The sequence below is a fragment of the Balaenoptera acutorostrata genome, chromosome 6 (genome assembly GCF_949987535.1).
Source record: "Balaenoptera acutorostrata chromosome 6, mBalAcu1.1, whole genome shotgun sequence".
NCBI classification, from domain to species: domain Eukaryota; kingdom Metazoa; phylum Chordata; class Mammalia; order Artiodactyla; family Balaenopteridae; genus Balaenoptera; species Balaenoptera acutorostrata.
Genome location: NC_080069.1, coordinates 87,528,436 through 87,544,197, shown reverse-complemented (window position 1 = coordinate 87,544,197; position 15,762 = coordinate 87,528,436). Strand labels below are relative to the sequence as shown.

Here is a 15,762-nt window from a genome sequence, read left to right as displayed (position 1 = left end):
GTGCAGCAGTGGCTGAACAGAGAACTGATTGCTGTCTGATCTCAGGTTAGCCTCTAGATTCTTCAGTTGGGCCTATTTCATACCCTGTAAATCACCAGAATGAGTGTTTTCTTTCTAACTAGAGAAGTGATTTAAGAAATGACTGGTTGAAATTGCAATAAGACTTAGACAATGATAAATAAACATGCATTTTGTTCAACTGAAATATCAACGACTTAAAATTATTATAAACACAATGAAAGCGGTTGACATTTATATAGTATTTTATTTCACAAAATTTCCCACATGTTATATTCATCTCTGTAACATATCTGAGAAAGGAAGTAAGAAATGTAATGTTATTCTCACTTTTTATGAGAAACCTAAGGCATAGAAAGTGTATGACACTGGTTTTTGGTTATTTAGGGGTTAGGAGTAGAAGGGGAAATGGGACCTCCTGATTCAACATTGGTTGCTCCTTTGATTAAGCACCAGAGTGTGCAACAAATTAAGAAAAAAAAATCTTTTGATGTCAAGAAAGGATCTCCAAGGTAGTTAGTGCATAGAGGAGAGGCATCTACTCAAGGGAACAGATGACCTCCCTGGGATAGACCAGTGAGTTCGGAGAATCCGGTGAGAATGGATAATCCCAGCTCACTCATACCTACAGATATTTAAGATCTATAGCAAAATATTTTATTGTTGGAACTGTTGGATTTGGTCTTCATTTTAAGACTTTGGATTATATTCAAGAAAAGGAGGCACAAAAGGCAGGGTCGGCCATAGGGTTGAAATAGCCCTTAGTGACCAGCTGTGGCCTGTGCCAGGGGCCCCATGGCCATAATTTGCTAAATAAGCACCTACATATGATAAGTGACCTTTTTAGCTATTCGTATTACCTTTCATATGGTCTAAAAAGGAAGAAAACTGTACTCAAGACGAATTCTTGAATTTGTTACGGAGAAAAAATTAGATGCCACTTGGCGTTTGACTTTTCACTTATCACAGTGAACCTTTGCCATGGCTTACCTTTTCTAATTTGAGGAAATTGTATTGGGATGATTTATATGGACACTATAAATATGGGTAGAAACTAATGGTGAGATCGTTGGGATAAGCCAGAGGGTTGAGAAGCAGTAGAATGTCAGTGGTGAATGGACCCTCTGAATTAATAATTAATACACTTTGATTGAAAACCACTGGGTTACAAAATCTTATAATAAAATGAAGACCATTTACTTACCTGTCATGAATCATGTATTGTTTGAATATTTACAATATTCAAACAATATTGATCTCCTTTACACATTCAAAAATACTTTTGAAATACCTGCTTTGTGTGTGTACTGGGCTAGTGCTTGCAATATATCCATTAATAAAACACAGAGCCCTACCCTTATGGAGCTTGTGCTCCAGTGGGGGAGACATAACACACAACAAACTTAAATACAAGAAGTAGAATGATAGAAAGTGATAAACGTTATGAAAACAAAAAGAGGGCTGGATAACGGGTGTTACGGTGAGGCAGGGGCTGCAGGTAGCGTGGTCAGGGTGGCCACACCAGAAGGTGATATGTGAGTCAGGACTTGAAGGAGGTGCCAGTATGTTCCTGTATGACTTTGGGAAGTCATTTAGACGCTCAGACCCTTGGTTTACTTAAGCGAATATTTGATTCGTGGCTTCCACGTGATGCCCCTTGGATCCTAAGCAGTTCCCCACCGAACGCAATTACTCAACACCTTAATGGGTGGGGTGTCCAGTTTTAGGGAAGGCCTTTCATTTCCTTCTCCCCTTCGTTTTTTTTTTTAATGGAGAAGTATCTTTATTTATTTATTTTTGGCTGTGTTGGGTGTTCGTTTCTGTGCGAGGGCTTTCTCTAGTTGCGGCAAGCGGGGGCCACTCTTCATCGCGGTGCGCGGGCCTCTCGCTATCGCGGCCTCTCTTGTTGCGGAGCACAGGCTCCAGACGCGCAGGCTCAGTAGTTGTGGCTCACGGGCCTAGTTGCTCCGCGGCATGTGGGATCTTCCCAGACCAGGGCTCGAACCCGTGTCCCCTGCATTAGCAGGCAGATTCTCCACCACTGCGCCACCAGGGAAGCCCTCCCCTCCGCTTTTACTTCACTCTGGTACGTTCAGTTGGAGGAAAATGGTCTGAAGAGAAAGGACGTCGAATACAGTTTCCTTGTTCCTGCGGCTCATTTCTTGATGCTGTATCAGGTGTGGCACCGAAGTGGATGAGCACCTGGAGGTCTTTAGGCACCGCAAAGGGTCATTCCCCGCGTCTCAGTCAGGGCTGCTGTCTCTCTTGTTCAGGATCCAGAGCAAGGGTTGTCTGCTTGTCCTCCCGTCTCATCCCGCCTGCTGAAGGGGGATGTGCCCTTGCTGATCCCTTCATTTTACAGATAGGGAAGGTGAGGCAGAAACAGGAACAGACTCGCCTGACTTCACGCAGCCAGAGAGCGGCCACGTGGTGGGATCGGTGGGGTCTCAAGCTTAACCCTGCCTCTCACCGCTTCCGCTGCGCTCGCCAGCTCCCCTGTGAATGTCGGGGCTGTGTGACAGCGTGCTGTGCTGATTTGGGGGCATTAATCCTAAGTCTGTTACTTTGAGTGATCGCTCAGTGACTCCTCACAAGAAAAATGTTGACCTTTAGGGCCCTTGTATTTTGCTTTTGTTATAAACCAGAGAGCAGTGAGTGTGGAACTTTCAGACTCCATTTTTGTCCCGTTGTAGCTGAGGGAATTCTTGTGTGTTTGATACCTGGGGTAATGAAGTTGATTTGTAATCACCACTGTTTGGAGTAAAAGTTGTGGAAAATTATGTGGGCACCACAGCCGAGTAGAGTTTTGTGGTCACACCTCTTGAGTTTTATTGGTTTGTATAGTGGCAAGGGTGATGGAATCAGTTTGGACCACCCTGGCCCTGGTCCTTACAAGGTATTATTTAACCTCTCTGAATTTCAGTTTTCTCACTTGGCAATGGGAAAAAGTTTGGCTCCTTTTAGAGATAGTTTGAGGTTTGAAGATATTGTGTATACATCACGCGACACATAAGGGGCATTTGGAAATGGTAGCTGTTGTCGACATCATCCTCATAACTTGTCCAGTGTGTGACGTGTGCACACTTTTTTTCTTTTCTTCATGGTAGGCTGCAGCCCATGAGAACATTCCTATTGTGTTGGTAGGAAACAAGGCTGATCTTCATGACGCTGCTGAAGCAGAGGGACAAAAACATGTCCCAGGGTACCTTGGAGAAAAACTGGCCATGGTAAGAGTGAGAGTGGGTCCAAGCTGGAAGGGGTCTTCCACTTTTGTCAGCCTTAGCTGAAGAGGTTGTTTGATGGACCTCCACTCAGTTTGATGGGTCTTCTGTCCTTATACAGGCAGAACTCCCAGTGCCCCCCTACGCCTGTCTGCCCCACAACTGTTAGTAATTGCACCAAGAATTAAATCCCTTAGAGAGGTAAAACCATCACGTGATCGTTTTCCCCCACTGAGTGTCAGTGACAAAGAGGAGGCAAAATTATCTTGTCTTCCTCCTCACTCTTCCCCAGTTCCTGGAACCCTTCTCTAGTCCTGGAATTTGGGTAAAGGGAAAAGAATGGGTGTCCTATTTTGAAAACATGGGCTTGGTTCCAGAGGGTCCCTGTGCCAAGGGGCAGCAGGTGGCGCTGTGTGTCACCTGGGTGAAGGGGTGAAGGGAATTGGAAGACTTGTTCTTTTCTGTAAGGTTTGTATTCAGTTGGAATAGTATAAAATTATTTTTGGTTATGCATTTGTATAGTGATTGGACCCTGTTTCTGTCCAGATTGTTATTGTGGGTAATGTTTATTCTCTCGTTATTATCATTGTATCAGAAGGCTGCATGGCCCTCTTGTGACTTGTCTTGCCCAAACAAGGAACCAGATGCTCCTTGGGTCAAATAAGAGGTTCTTACCGTAACAGTCTGACCTGATGTTGCTATCATTGCTGTCTGTCCTCAGCACCATGAAAGGACTGCTCTGTAGCATATACATGTTAACTTTAAAAAGAAGTTTCAAGCTTACTATTTTTAAAAAATATTATTAATTAATTTATTTATTTGGCTGCATCGGGTCTTCGTCGTGGCACACGGGATCTTTAGTTGCGGCATGCAGGATCTTTTAGTTGTGGCATGCAGGGTCTTTAGTTGTGGCTTGCAAACTCTTAGTTGTGGCATGTGGGATCTAGTTCCCTGACCAGGGATCGAACCTGGACCCCATGCATTGGGAGCTCGGAGTCTTAGCCACTGGACCACCAGGGAAGTCCCAACCTCACTATTTTAAGTTGGAATTATTACTTGTTTTAAATTTTAGAACTTTGAACCAAATATGATAAACATCAAAACTAGGCAATGAAATACAGAAGAGATTGATTCAACACATATTTAATTGTATCCACCATGTGAAAAGCACTTCATTGTGAGCTGAGCAAAGGGTAGAGAACAAAGGAGACTGTCCTTGCCCTCACGTAGTTTACTGTCTGGGGCAGATAGATATTAAACTCATGTAGTCCACGAGTCCCTCTAGAGATTTCAGAATTCCTGGCTGCAGGCCAGTTTTATTCCCTCTCCACGATTTCTCAGATTTCCCAAGGTTTGCTTCCTTATTATGCATCTCTTGACCTCCACCCTCCTGCATCCTCAAAGGCAGTCTCTGTTTCACCCCATAACCTGGCTGTGCCGGGTAGCAGCACTACCCATTTCTACTAGAAATACGTTCATGTTTGTTTTTTCTTTTAAGCTTTTCTGTGGATTTGGGGGCTCATGGGTAAAGGTTTCACGGTAGTCTTTGCCCGTTGTTCGGTTCTTCCCTTTCTCTCTGCTCCGGAGCACCCATCACATCCTGCCCGTATCCCACACAGGACTGTGTCGCCCACACCCAGCCCCACAGCACACACAGTTCTCCTTTCCTAAGGGAAATTGTCTCCAGCTTGTTAGACAAAGACACACAAAAATAACTTGGTCAATTACAGCTGTGGCAAGTGCTATACTGGGAAAATACATATGTCAAGAGGTTTTATAATAGGAAAACCTAATATCGACTTTTCAGAGTTAGAAAACACTTAAATTCAAGGGAGGATTACCTAGAAATCTAGAAGGGAGGTAAAAGTCAGCCTGGTGAAGGGGGTTAGTGGGGTAGGGGATGACTTAGTAGTGGGAACAGTAGGTGCACAGGTCCTGAGGTGGGAGGGAATTTGGAGCATTGGGGAAATAGAGGGACGGCCAGGGTAACTTGAGCGTTGTGAGTGAGGGAGAGTGGCGACAGGTAAACCTGGGAGGTTGGCTGGGGCCACATACAAGCTAAGCCTTGTTGGCCAGGTAAGCATTTCAGTATTACTTGAGAGGGATGGGGGAAGCATTAAAGGGTTTGAAGAAGGAGAGTGGTATGATCGATGATTGTATGCATAACCACTGGGGGGGTTGAAAAATAGAGGACTAGAAAATGTCCATTGGTTTTAGTGACAGAGAGGCTGTTGAATCTTGATAGGGAAAGATGTTAGGGTGAAGGGGAATGTGTGTTAGCTTCTGGCCAAAAGGAGACATACTTTATTTATTTATTTATTTATTTTTTATGCAGCAGGTTCTTATTAGTTATCCATTTTATACATATTAGTGTATATATGTCAATCCCAACCTCCCAATTCATCACATACTTTAGATGGACATTTAATTCCTGAGTGGTTACCTTAAGCTATCATTTTTCTCTCTCTCAAATTACTTGATAGAGAACACTTGGTAGCACGTGTGACTCTTGGAAATAAGAACCTTAAAACATGAAATTTTGTATTACGGGGGTTTTTTTTTTGGATGCAAAATAAAAATCCTCTGACTAGGAGTTGTTCCTGGAATAACTAGGCTCAAACCTGTTTTTTTTAAAGTATTGAAACTTTGAATTCAATTTCTTAGTTATTAGTTTTAGCATACTCAAAAGGGGAGTATTTTTATTTTATTTATTGGTTTTAAAAGCTAACATTCCAGGAAACCTAATTAAAGCCTTCATGTAATGGTGTATTTATATTTTTTACAGACCTGTGGGGCATTATTTTGTAAAACAAAACGCCAAAGATGGTTCGAATATAGTGGAAGCTGTTTTCCACCTCTCCCGGTAAAGTTTTGCCTTACATTTGGAAAACTGGATGCAGGATTGAATTTTCACTTAGCTGTTGTGTGTGCCAGATTTGTTGACCATAACATGAATCTACATTGGAAAACACTGTCTTGTCTTTCAGTAGTGGTTGGAGAAACAAACATGGTTTTTATAAAAACTGGTAATGCTGCTTGTTCACTGTGAACTTTAGCAAAATACCTTTACTGCCAAACAAAGGAGGTGCATCCGAGGTGTCGTTGACGTTTCTGCAAGATGTCACCACAAAGCTAATAGTTGATGTGTATGAATCACTTCCAGGAGCCAGATTTTAAACACAGGAGACTATTATGAATATAGCTGTCTATTATGACATTTTCCAAGGTAAAGGGAAAAAAAAACTCAACAAAGCAAATTGTATATCATGCCAGTTGGAAGCACTTTGTTTAAATTATTACCCAGGTAATTATTAAGCTAAGTCAATGGTGTTAGCAATAAATAATGTTTGGGGATGTGGATTAGAATGAAAATTGCATCATTGAAGAACTTGGATTTAACTGTACTTTAATCCTTGCAGCATTCTTAGGAAATAAGAATGTTTTCTGTTAGAGTTATTTTTTCTGCCTAGTTTTCTGCCACAAATGAAGAGATGATTCTTTGCTGGTCTAAAGGGATTAAATATCCAAAAAAAAAAAGAGAGAGAAAAAAAACGTGCATTAACAAAATCCAGGCCAATGATACTTTAATTGCTGACAAAGCAAAAACATAACTTTAGACGTGTAGTTCTTTTCGTGATCATTTGTGAGATTCTGGTTTCATAAGAATCTTAACTTTAGTACAATAAGGGGCTCGGTGCTACCTTAGCTTCAGGCAGGGGGTGCTGCACTGCTGTCCTGGATGAGCAGGAAAGGATGCTGCAGGTCAGGCCCTCCACGTGGCTGCTGGCTTCTGCCCAGCACGTTGGAGGACTGTAGTGTCAGGAGGCTCAAAGTCTGATCTTAAATCTACCCCGAACAGCTGAAGAGTCTTGACTAAGTCCCTGTCTTCCTTTAGGCATCTCTAATCTGTACAGCGAGGGAGGGGGCTGAAGAAAATGATCCCTGAGGCCCTTTCTAGTCCTGACAGTCTGTGATTCTATGTATAACAGCCTGTACTCCACTGAATAACGTAATCACTGTTTAACACTGAATTGTCTTGTGGGGTCATATTACAGTTAAATGACTCCAGAGTGCCGCCGTCACACCCAGATTGCAGAATTGATTCTCTTTTTATAATTGATTCTCTATGTTGCAAAGACAGGAGAGCTGGAGGCTGCTTGTGCCCTTCCCCCGTGTGCTCCTGCCGGTGAGTTGGGTCAGCCCGGCAGCCAGCCTGTTTACAGTGTAGCTTCCACTCAGGTTTGTGTTTCTTTGGGAACACAAAACACCTGTGTGCAGAAGCGTTTGATAACAAGGTCACTTCTTGTGAACCACTTATCAAGGAGTTTTTTAAATGGTTGTTATTGCATTGTGGCCTGGCTTGAGGCCTCTGAGTTATGTTAACAATGTGTTAAATATGAAAATTAGAAATAAACAAACACGTAAAGACTTTAATTTGCTTTATACTGTGCCATCAGATTTGCTTGTCAAAGTACCCAAGTCTTAAGTGAAAACGGCGTAGTTTCCACAGGTAAAACTACCATTTAAAAAAGTGTTACACACCATACACAAAAATAAACTCAAAATGGATTAAAGACCTAAATGTAAGGCCAGACACTATCAAACTCTTAGAGGAAAACATAGGCAGAATACTCTATAACATAAATCACAGCAAGATCCTTCTTGACCCACCTCCTAGAGAAATGGAAATAAAAACAAAAATAAACAAATGGGACCTAATGAAACTTCAAAGCTTTTGCACAGCAAAGGAAACCATAAACAAGACGAAAAGACAACCCTCAGAAAGGGAGAAAATATTTGCAAATGAAGCAACTGACAAAGGATTAATCTCCAAAATATACAAGCAGCTCATGCAGCTCAATATCAAAAAAACAAATAACCTAATCCAAAAATGGGTAAAAGACCTAAATAGACATTTCTCCAAAGAAGGCATACAGACTGCCAACAAACACATGAAAGGATGCTCAACACCACTAATCATTAGAGAAATGCAAATCAAAACCACAATGAAGTATCACCTCACACCAGTCAGAATGGCCATCATCAAAAAATCTAGAAACGATAAATGCTGGAGAGGGTGTGGAGAAAAGGGAACCCTCTTTCACTGTTGGTGGGAATGTAAATTGATACAGCCACTATGGAGAACTGTATGGAGGTTCCTTAAAAAACTAAAAATAGAACTATCGTATGACCCAGGAGTCCCACTTCTGGACATACACCCTGAGAAAACCATACAAAAAGAGACATGTACCACAATGTTCACTGCAGCAGTATTTACAATAGCCAGGACATGGAAGCAACCTAAATGTCCATCGACAGATGAATGGATAAAGAAGATGTGGCACATATATACAATGGAATATTATTCAGCCATTAAAAAAGAAAGAAATTGAGTTATTTGTAGTGAGGTGGATGGACCTAGAGTCTGTCATACAGAGTGAAGTAAGAAAGAGAAAAACAAATATCGTATGCTAACACATATATATGGAATCTAAAAAAATGGTACTGCTGAACCTAGTGGCAGGGCAGGAATAAAGACGCAGATGTAGAGAATGGACTTGAGGACACGGGGAGGGGGAAGGGTAAGCTGGGACGAAGTGAGAGAGTGGCATAGACATATATACACTACCAAATGTAAAATGGATAGCTAGTGGGAAGCTGCTGCATAGCACAGGGAGATCAACTCCATGCTTTGTGATGACCTAGAGGGGTGGGATAAGGAGGGTGGGAGGGAGGCTCAAGAGGGAGGGGATATGGGAACATATGTATATGTACAGCTGATTCACTTTGTTGTACAGCAGAAACTAACACAACATTGTAAAGCAATTATACTCCAATAAAGATGTGAAAAAAAAAGTGTTACAGCCTTTAGAATGTTATATATAATGCAAAACATGTAAGTTCTTGATTTAGATTTCATAAGATATTTCCCGGCATGGTCCCTTTCATTCCATGTCATGTCATAAAACTTGAACTAGAAGAGTTTATGGATTTGCATGTCTGAAACAAAATTTGTTTTCGAAGGGAGGCCATAAATGTTTGGTTAACAACTTGAACTCCTCTGCTTTTTCTTGGAAAACCTCTCAATCCCAGGAGAAGTTTCTCCTAGAAATGCACTTTCCCTGTAGGGCTGATAGGACATTCATCCCAACCATTGTCCATTGGTAAATACATTTGCCGTCACTAGAGCCACAGGCTTTAAACATTCAAGTTCAACAGGCATTAAATCGATCAATGTCCTGAAATTTGAGAAAAACACAAAAAGTTCAGGCTGATGTATCAGCGCCATTGCTGAGCCCACTGGGTGTAAACCTGTCCATAAGATTGAGTCATTCAAAATGCAGTTGTGAAGCACATGGTAGTTTTTGGTGAGGTAATTTAATTTTCCCAGCCTTAAACCTGTTTGAGTTGTATGAAATTGTATCTTCCCGATTTCCTTAAAGTGGGATGTGCCTGCATTTTTGGTAGATTAAAGAAACTGAAGGCCAGGTGAACAATATGGGTACCTATTTTTTTTCCCTTAATATTTGCTTTCAGGTTCAATAATATCTGTATAATTATGAGTGCTCAGCATCAAAGCCATGTAGGGATATCAGGGTATGTAAGATAGGCCATACAATTTAATATTAGAGAAAAAAAAGAAAACAAAATATATGACCAGGCAGCCATATGATATGTAGTTAATAGAGGCTGTTGGACCTCCCAGAAGGGAGCGATGTGAGTTGTGTTGTGAGGATGCTGTGAGTACTATACCCATTGTACAGATAAGAAAATTGGGAATTAGAATGCTTAATCAGCTTGCTCCAAGTGACACAGCTACTAAGAGCAAAATTGGGACTTTTCACTACTCTGAATCTCTGGCTTGCCTTTTGAATGTTGGAAATCTCAGGATTCTGTTCTGCAGTCTCTTCCTCTTTCCTTTCTCTCTCTGCCTAATGTCTTCCACCCCTATGGTTTCTAGAACTATGTCTAGCTGATGACTTCCAATTTCTGTATTTTTAATTCCCATCTTTTAAAAAAATTCCATGACCATATTCCCATCCACTAACAAATGGGAATTCCATAGGCATGACCGCCCCAACATGTCCAAATTCTAATGTGTTAATTTTTCTTTAAAATTGTTCCTCATTCTACATGTCCTATCTCAGGAAGCTACCAACCAGAATCAGTCTTTACTCCTTCCTCTCTTTCTCCATCACCTGCCTCTAGTGGGTTCCGGGGCCCTATTGATTAAGTGACCTCTGTAATCTTTCTTGAATCTGTCCATATTCTCTCTCTCTCTCTCTGTTTTGCTTCAGGCCTCAGAATTTCCTACTCCAGGTAGAGCAGGAGGCACCTCAGTTTCTGCCTCAGAGTTTCTCCAGCATCAGTTCATCCCCCACCCTGTAAACAGGGTGATCTTTATAAATAAAAATCCAATTAAGACTTTCTTTCTTGCTATAGGTAGGTGTCCTACCTACGCACAGAGTCCAAGCTCCTTAACAAGTGGATAATAGTCCCTCAGAGCCCAACCTCACCTACCTTTGTTTGCATCTCTTATCTTGCTTCCCAAACGAAAGATAATCTATCCACACAGCAAACTTTGCTTCCAGTTGTGGCCAAGTTCTTTTATGCCTCTTTGCCTTATGCATGCTGTTTCCTGCACCTGTGATCTCCCTTCCTCTTTACATGAAGGTGAATTCCTGTCCCATCAAGAGGTCGCTCCACTGTCAAAGTCTCCCTGAAGCTCAGTCTCCACAAAGCCTGCCTTCCCCTCGCCCCAGCACAACTGTGGTGCACCTTTTGTGTTCTGCAAACACTGTGCTTGTGTGTTAGCAGCTCTCTCGGGACCTGGTAACAATTTATTTAGAAGACATCTGTCTCTCTCTCAAAGCTCACTAGTTGAGGATCCCAGAGCTTGGCATAAATCAGACATTTATTGAATGACCAAATGGTCGAGGTTTTGCATTTGGAAGTTGTACTAGTTTTCTGTCATCACCGTAACAAATTCCCACTAGCCTAGTGGTTTAAGCAATAAAAATGTATTATCTTACAGTTCTGGAGGTTAGAAGTCTGAACTGAGTCTTATCAGGTTTATGGGTTGAACTGTGTATCTTGCTTCTTTTCCTGAGTCCTTGATTCCTTATCTGTGAGGTGAGGACAGTGATACTCACCTGTCACCTGTCAGGATTTTGTGCGAGCGGGTGTGAGTGTTATTTGTATTAAATAAGGAATATGTGAAGACATGTAACATAGCATTTATTAACTGGCCTTCAGCAAGAACTAGTTTCCCTTTTGTTTCCTACTCACAGTGCAGTGGTTTTCAAAGGTTAGCAGGTATCAGCTCCTTCTGGGGCTGTGCTGACCGGTTTGGTGGCCACTAGCTGCCTGAAGTATGGCTGATCCAAGCTGAGATGTGCCGGATATATTAAATAAATACTGGGTTTTGAAGACAGTATAAACATTGTAAAATACCTCATTAATATTTTTATTGGTTACATGCTGAAATGATAGTATTTTTGCAATACTGAGTTAAATAAAATATATTAATAAAATTAATTTCACTTGTCTCTCTCTTTACATTTTTTAATGTGGCTGCTAAAAATTTTAAATTACATATGTGGATTCCATTCCATTCCATTCCTATTGAACAGCGTTGTGCTGGAAATATGCCAGTTCCCAGGATCTACTGCTCTGTAACAAACCACCCAAAATGTAATTGCCTAGAACAGCACCACTTTTTATTTTCTGAAATTACCAGAATTGACTGGATCTCACTTGGAGGGTCCTCAGCTCCTCTCCCTTGGGTGTCTCATGTGTTCGCAGTCAGATGGACACGGGCTGTGGCGCGTCTGCACGTCTGCGGCCAGGATGCTTCTGCCTGTGGATCTCCGCCCCCGGGACCTCTCTGACCTCCCTCCAGCGAAGAACCCTGGGCTGCTTAAATTGCAGCTGAGAGTGGCCAGGCCTGATTAATGCCTGGCTTGGAAATCTCAGCACACCGTTTCCTCGCCATTCTGCTGGTCTGAGCAGTCACAGAGCCGGTGCTGACCACGGGGGAGCTGCACAAGCTCCACCACTTGATGGGGGAGCGTCAGACGCTGACAGGGAGGCAGAATTCTTTGGGACCATCTTGGGGACGAGCTGTCACACTCTCCTCACCCACAGAGACTGCCGTTCAGCTTGTCTAAGGGTGTATTTCCCAAGCATCCCCAGGGATAGGAGACTTCCTAGGGGGCTTTCATAAGATCATGGAGATCTTTGGTCCAGTGCTGCCTCTAGAAGTTAATTCTAAAAGAAATTTAGGAAGAGGCAAAAGGAAGACTATTTTTTCCTGGATTTTAACCATCTGTTGTTATCTCCATGATCGTGTATAATTACAGAATGGTTGTAAAGTCATCATTGCTTTTGTGCATTAGCTGGGGACGGGAGCCAGGTTCCAGAGTCCTAAGGAGTGAGCCGTGCGTGTGGCAGACTGTAAGCCATGTGAAACCACAGGAGAGAGCAAGAGTAGTCTGTGTGTGCATGTGAGTGTGTGCACACGTGTGTATGCACCTGGGCATGTGTGACTGTGCACATGTGTGTGTATGCTCCTGGGCATGTGTGTGTGTTCATGCAGGAGTGTGTGGCCTGGTGCTTAGAATGCAGGCGCTGGAGCCCAACTGCTGTGCCACTTCTCCAGCTGTGTGAGCGAAGGGCAATTTCTTAACTTTTTTTTTTGCCTTCGTTTCCTCACGTATAAAATGGGGCACAGGGCATCCCTGGTGGCACAGTGGTTAAGAATCCGCCTGCCTATGCAGGGGACATGGGTTGGAGCCCTGGTCCGGGAAGATCCCACATGCCGCGGAGCAACTAAGCCCATGCTCCGCAACAAGAGAAGCCACGGCAATGAGAAGCCTGTGCACCGCAAACGAAGAGTAGCCCCCACTTGCTGCAATAAAGACCCAGCACAGCCAAAAATCATAAAAAAAATAAAATAAAATAAAATGGGGCACAATAAAATCACATAGTTGTTGTGAGAATTAAATAAGTCAACAGCTACAAAGCATTTAGAACACTGTCTGGATGGTGCATAGCAAGTGCTCAGTAGTGCTGTTTTATTTCTATAGAGCTGTTTACGGTTCAGTTTTGGTTTTTTTTTTTAATTTTATAGCTACTTTATTTATTTATTTATTTTTATTTTTGGCTGTGTTGGGTCTTCGGTTCGTGCGAGGGCTTTCTCTGGTTACGGCAAGTGGGGGCCACTCTTCATCGCGGTGCGGGGACTGCTCTTCATTGCGGTGCGCGGGCCTCTCACTATCGCGGCCCCTCCCGTTGCGGGGCACAGGCTCCAGACGCGCAGGCTCAGTAGTTGTGGCTCACGGGCCCAGCTGCTCCGCGGCATGTGGGATCTTCCCAGACCAGGGCTCGAACCCGTGTCCCCTGCATTAGCAGGCAGATTCCCAACCACTGCGCCACCAGGGAAGCCCTATGGTTCAGTTTTATACCTCAGTTATCTCCTTTCTCTCTCTGTCTATATGTCTCTCTCTCTTTCTCTCTCCAGGGAAGTGAAGAAAAGAACTGGTGAGGATGACAGCAAATCCATTACCAGTCTGAGTGGGACCAGATCCAAAAAGTCAGCCCAGATGAATTGTTGCAATGGTTAAATCCCAAACATTCTTGGCCCATGAGGCCTTCATTTCCAGAGTAATGAAAGTATGTGACTTGTTCGCTTCTTACATAGCATAGTGGTGCATCCTACGGACACTGTCGTGTGGAGAGTTACAGTGTGTGGAAGCTGAGAGATGCTCTGGGGTCCCTCCAGAACCTCAGCTCTTTTTGGCTATGTTTCAATGAATGATTTGGGCCCCCTGGTTAAATATACGTGTCTTGTCCTCACAAAGTCTTACCAGGTAACATATAGATGTTTTTAAAGTGGTAAAAAAAAATCACATGCTTAGATCAAAGCTATAGAAGAAATTCACTGACATAATTAGATTCATATGGTAGCTGACTTTCTAGATAACCTATAACATTTACTTCCAATATTCAATACTAGAAAACTAGGAAAAGGGGGTTACCGTCCTAGCTGTGCTGTAAACTAGCCTTGTGGTCTCGGACGTGTCACCCGCCCACATTAGATCCGTTTCCTTGTCTGTAAACAAGCAGCTTTGCCTTTCAGGCCTGGGCCCTCTCAGCTCTGTAGCTCTTTAAGCAGTGGGAAGGAGAGCGTGATGGCCCACAGTTAATAAGGACTCGGGTCATTCATGCTTTTTAAATATTGGAGTATTGATTCTTCTCACTTCATCTACAAGAACAGAATTTAATTGAGGAAAAAAATGGTAATGTTTTAAGCTCCAGTGGAGACAGAAAAATATATTTTTTTATGTATAAAAAAAGAAAACATTTTTGCAACAGAAATAGTTTGTATATAGAAGAGGGTATTTTATAATCTCAGAATACTTATAAAGTCCATTGTTTGAATTAAGTGTTAAAAGTTCTAATGAAGGGCTTCCCTGGTGGCATAGTGGTTAAGAATCTGCCTGCCAATGCAGGGGACACGGGTTCGAGCCCTGGTCCGGGAAGATCCCACATGCCGCGGAGCAGCTAAAGCCCGTGCGCCACGACTACTGAGCCTGCGCTCTAGAGCCTGCGAGCCACAACTACTGAGCCCACAACTACTGAAGCCCATGCTCCGCAACAAGGGAAGCCACCGCAATGAGAAGCCTGTGCACCGCAACGAAGAGTAGCCCCCTCTCGCCGCAACTAGAGAAAGCCCGCGTGCAGCAACGAAGACCCAACACAGCCAAAAATTTAAAAAAAAAAAAAAAAATCTAATGAAAACGTATAAAGCCACACGCTACTGAAAATACGAAGTACAGGAAAGTTGTCACATTTCACTTAAAAAAAAAAGAACAACAGCAAGTGACTGCCAGGGGCTGATGAAGGGAGGAACGGGGAGTGAGTTCTAATGGGTGTGTGGTTTCTTCGGGGGATGATGAGAACGTTGTGGAATTGTATTGTGAATGTTGCACAACTTTGTGAATATACTAAAACCCACTAAATTGTGTATTTTAAATGGTGAAGTTTTTGGTATGTGAATTATGTCTCATTAAAAAAGCACACTAGTAATTAGAACGATTTACCATTTTGCCAAGTGAAAATACCCATGCTCGAACCTCCCTGTGATTTAAAAGCATAATCTCCAGTATAACTCAAATCCCCTAACTCCCTGGTTGCCAGCATTCAGTTTCTTAAATAATGAACGGTGAAAGAAACGTTACGTGTGGTTTTGGAAAATCATCTCTTTTGAAGCGGATTGTGGTTAGGGGACAGGTAAGTCAGAGTCCTTTGTCTGAGGAGACTAGTGAGTTACTCTCACCCGCATCCTGGTGGGTCTTGCCCTCCTAGAAGCTGTGCTGCCACCCAGACTCCCCAGTGAAATGTCTCCAACAGCTAAATGAGTCAACACAGGACCCCAGGGTGGGTCAGTGAGGCCTGGTTTTTAGGTTTGGCTTTTGAGTTTCAGTGGCCTGCGCCAAGTTATTCCCAACCAGAGACTTGA

At 42.8% G+C, this 15,762-nt stretch overlaps 1 pseudogene; it reads left to right on the top strand.

The window, feature by feature from the left end:
- Nucleotides 1–13,864, top strand: part of LOC103010772 (ras and EF-hand domain-containing protein-like) — a 32,536-nt pseudogene extending 18,672 nt beyond the window's left edge.
- The last annotated feature ends 1,898 nt before the right edge of the window (nt 13,865–15,762 follow it).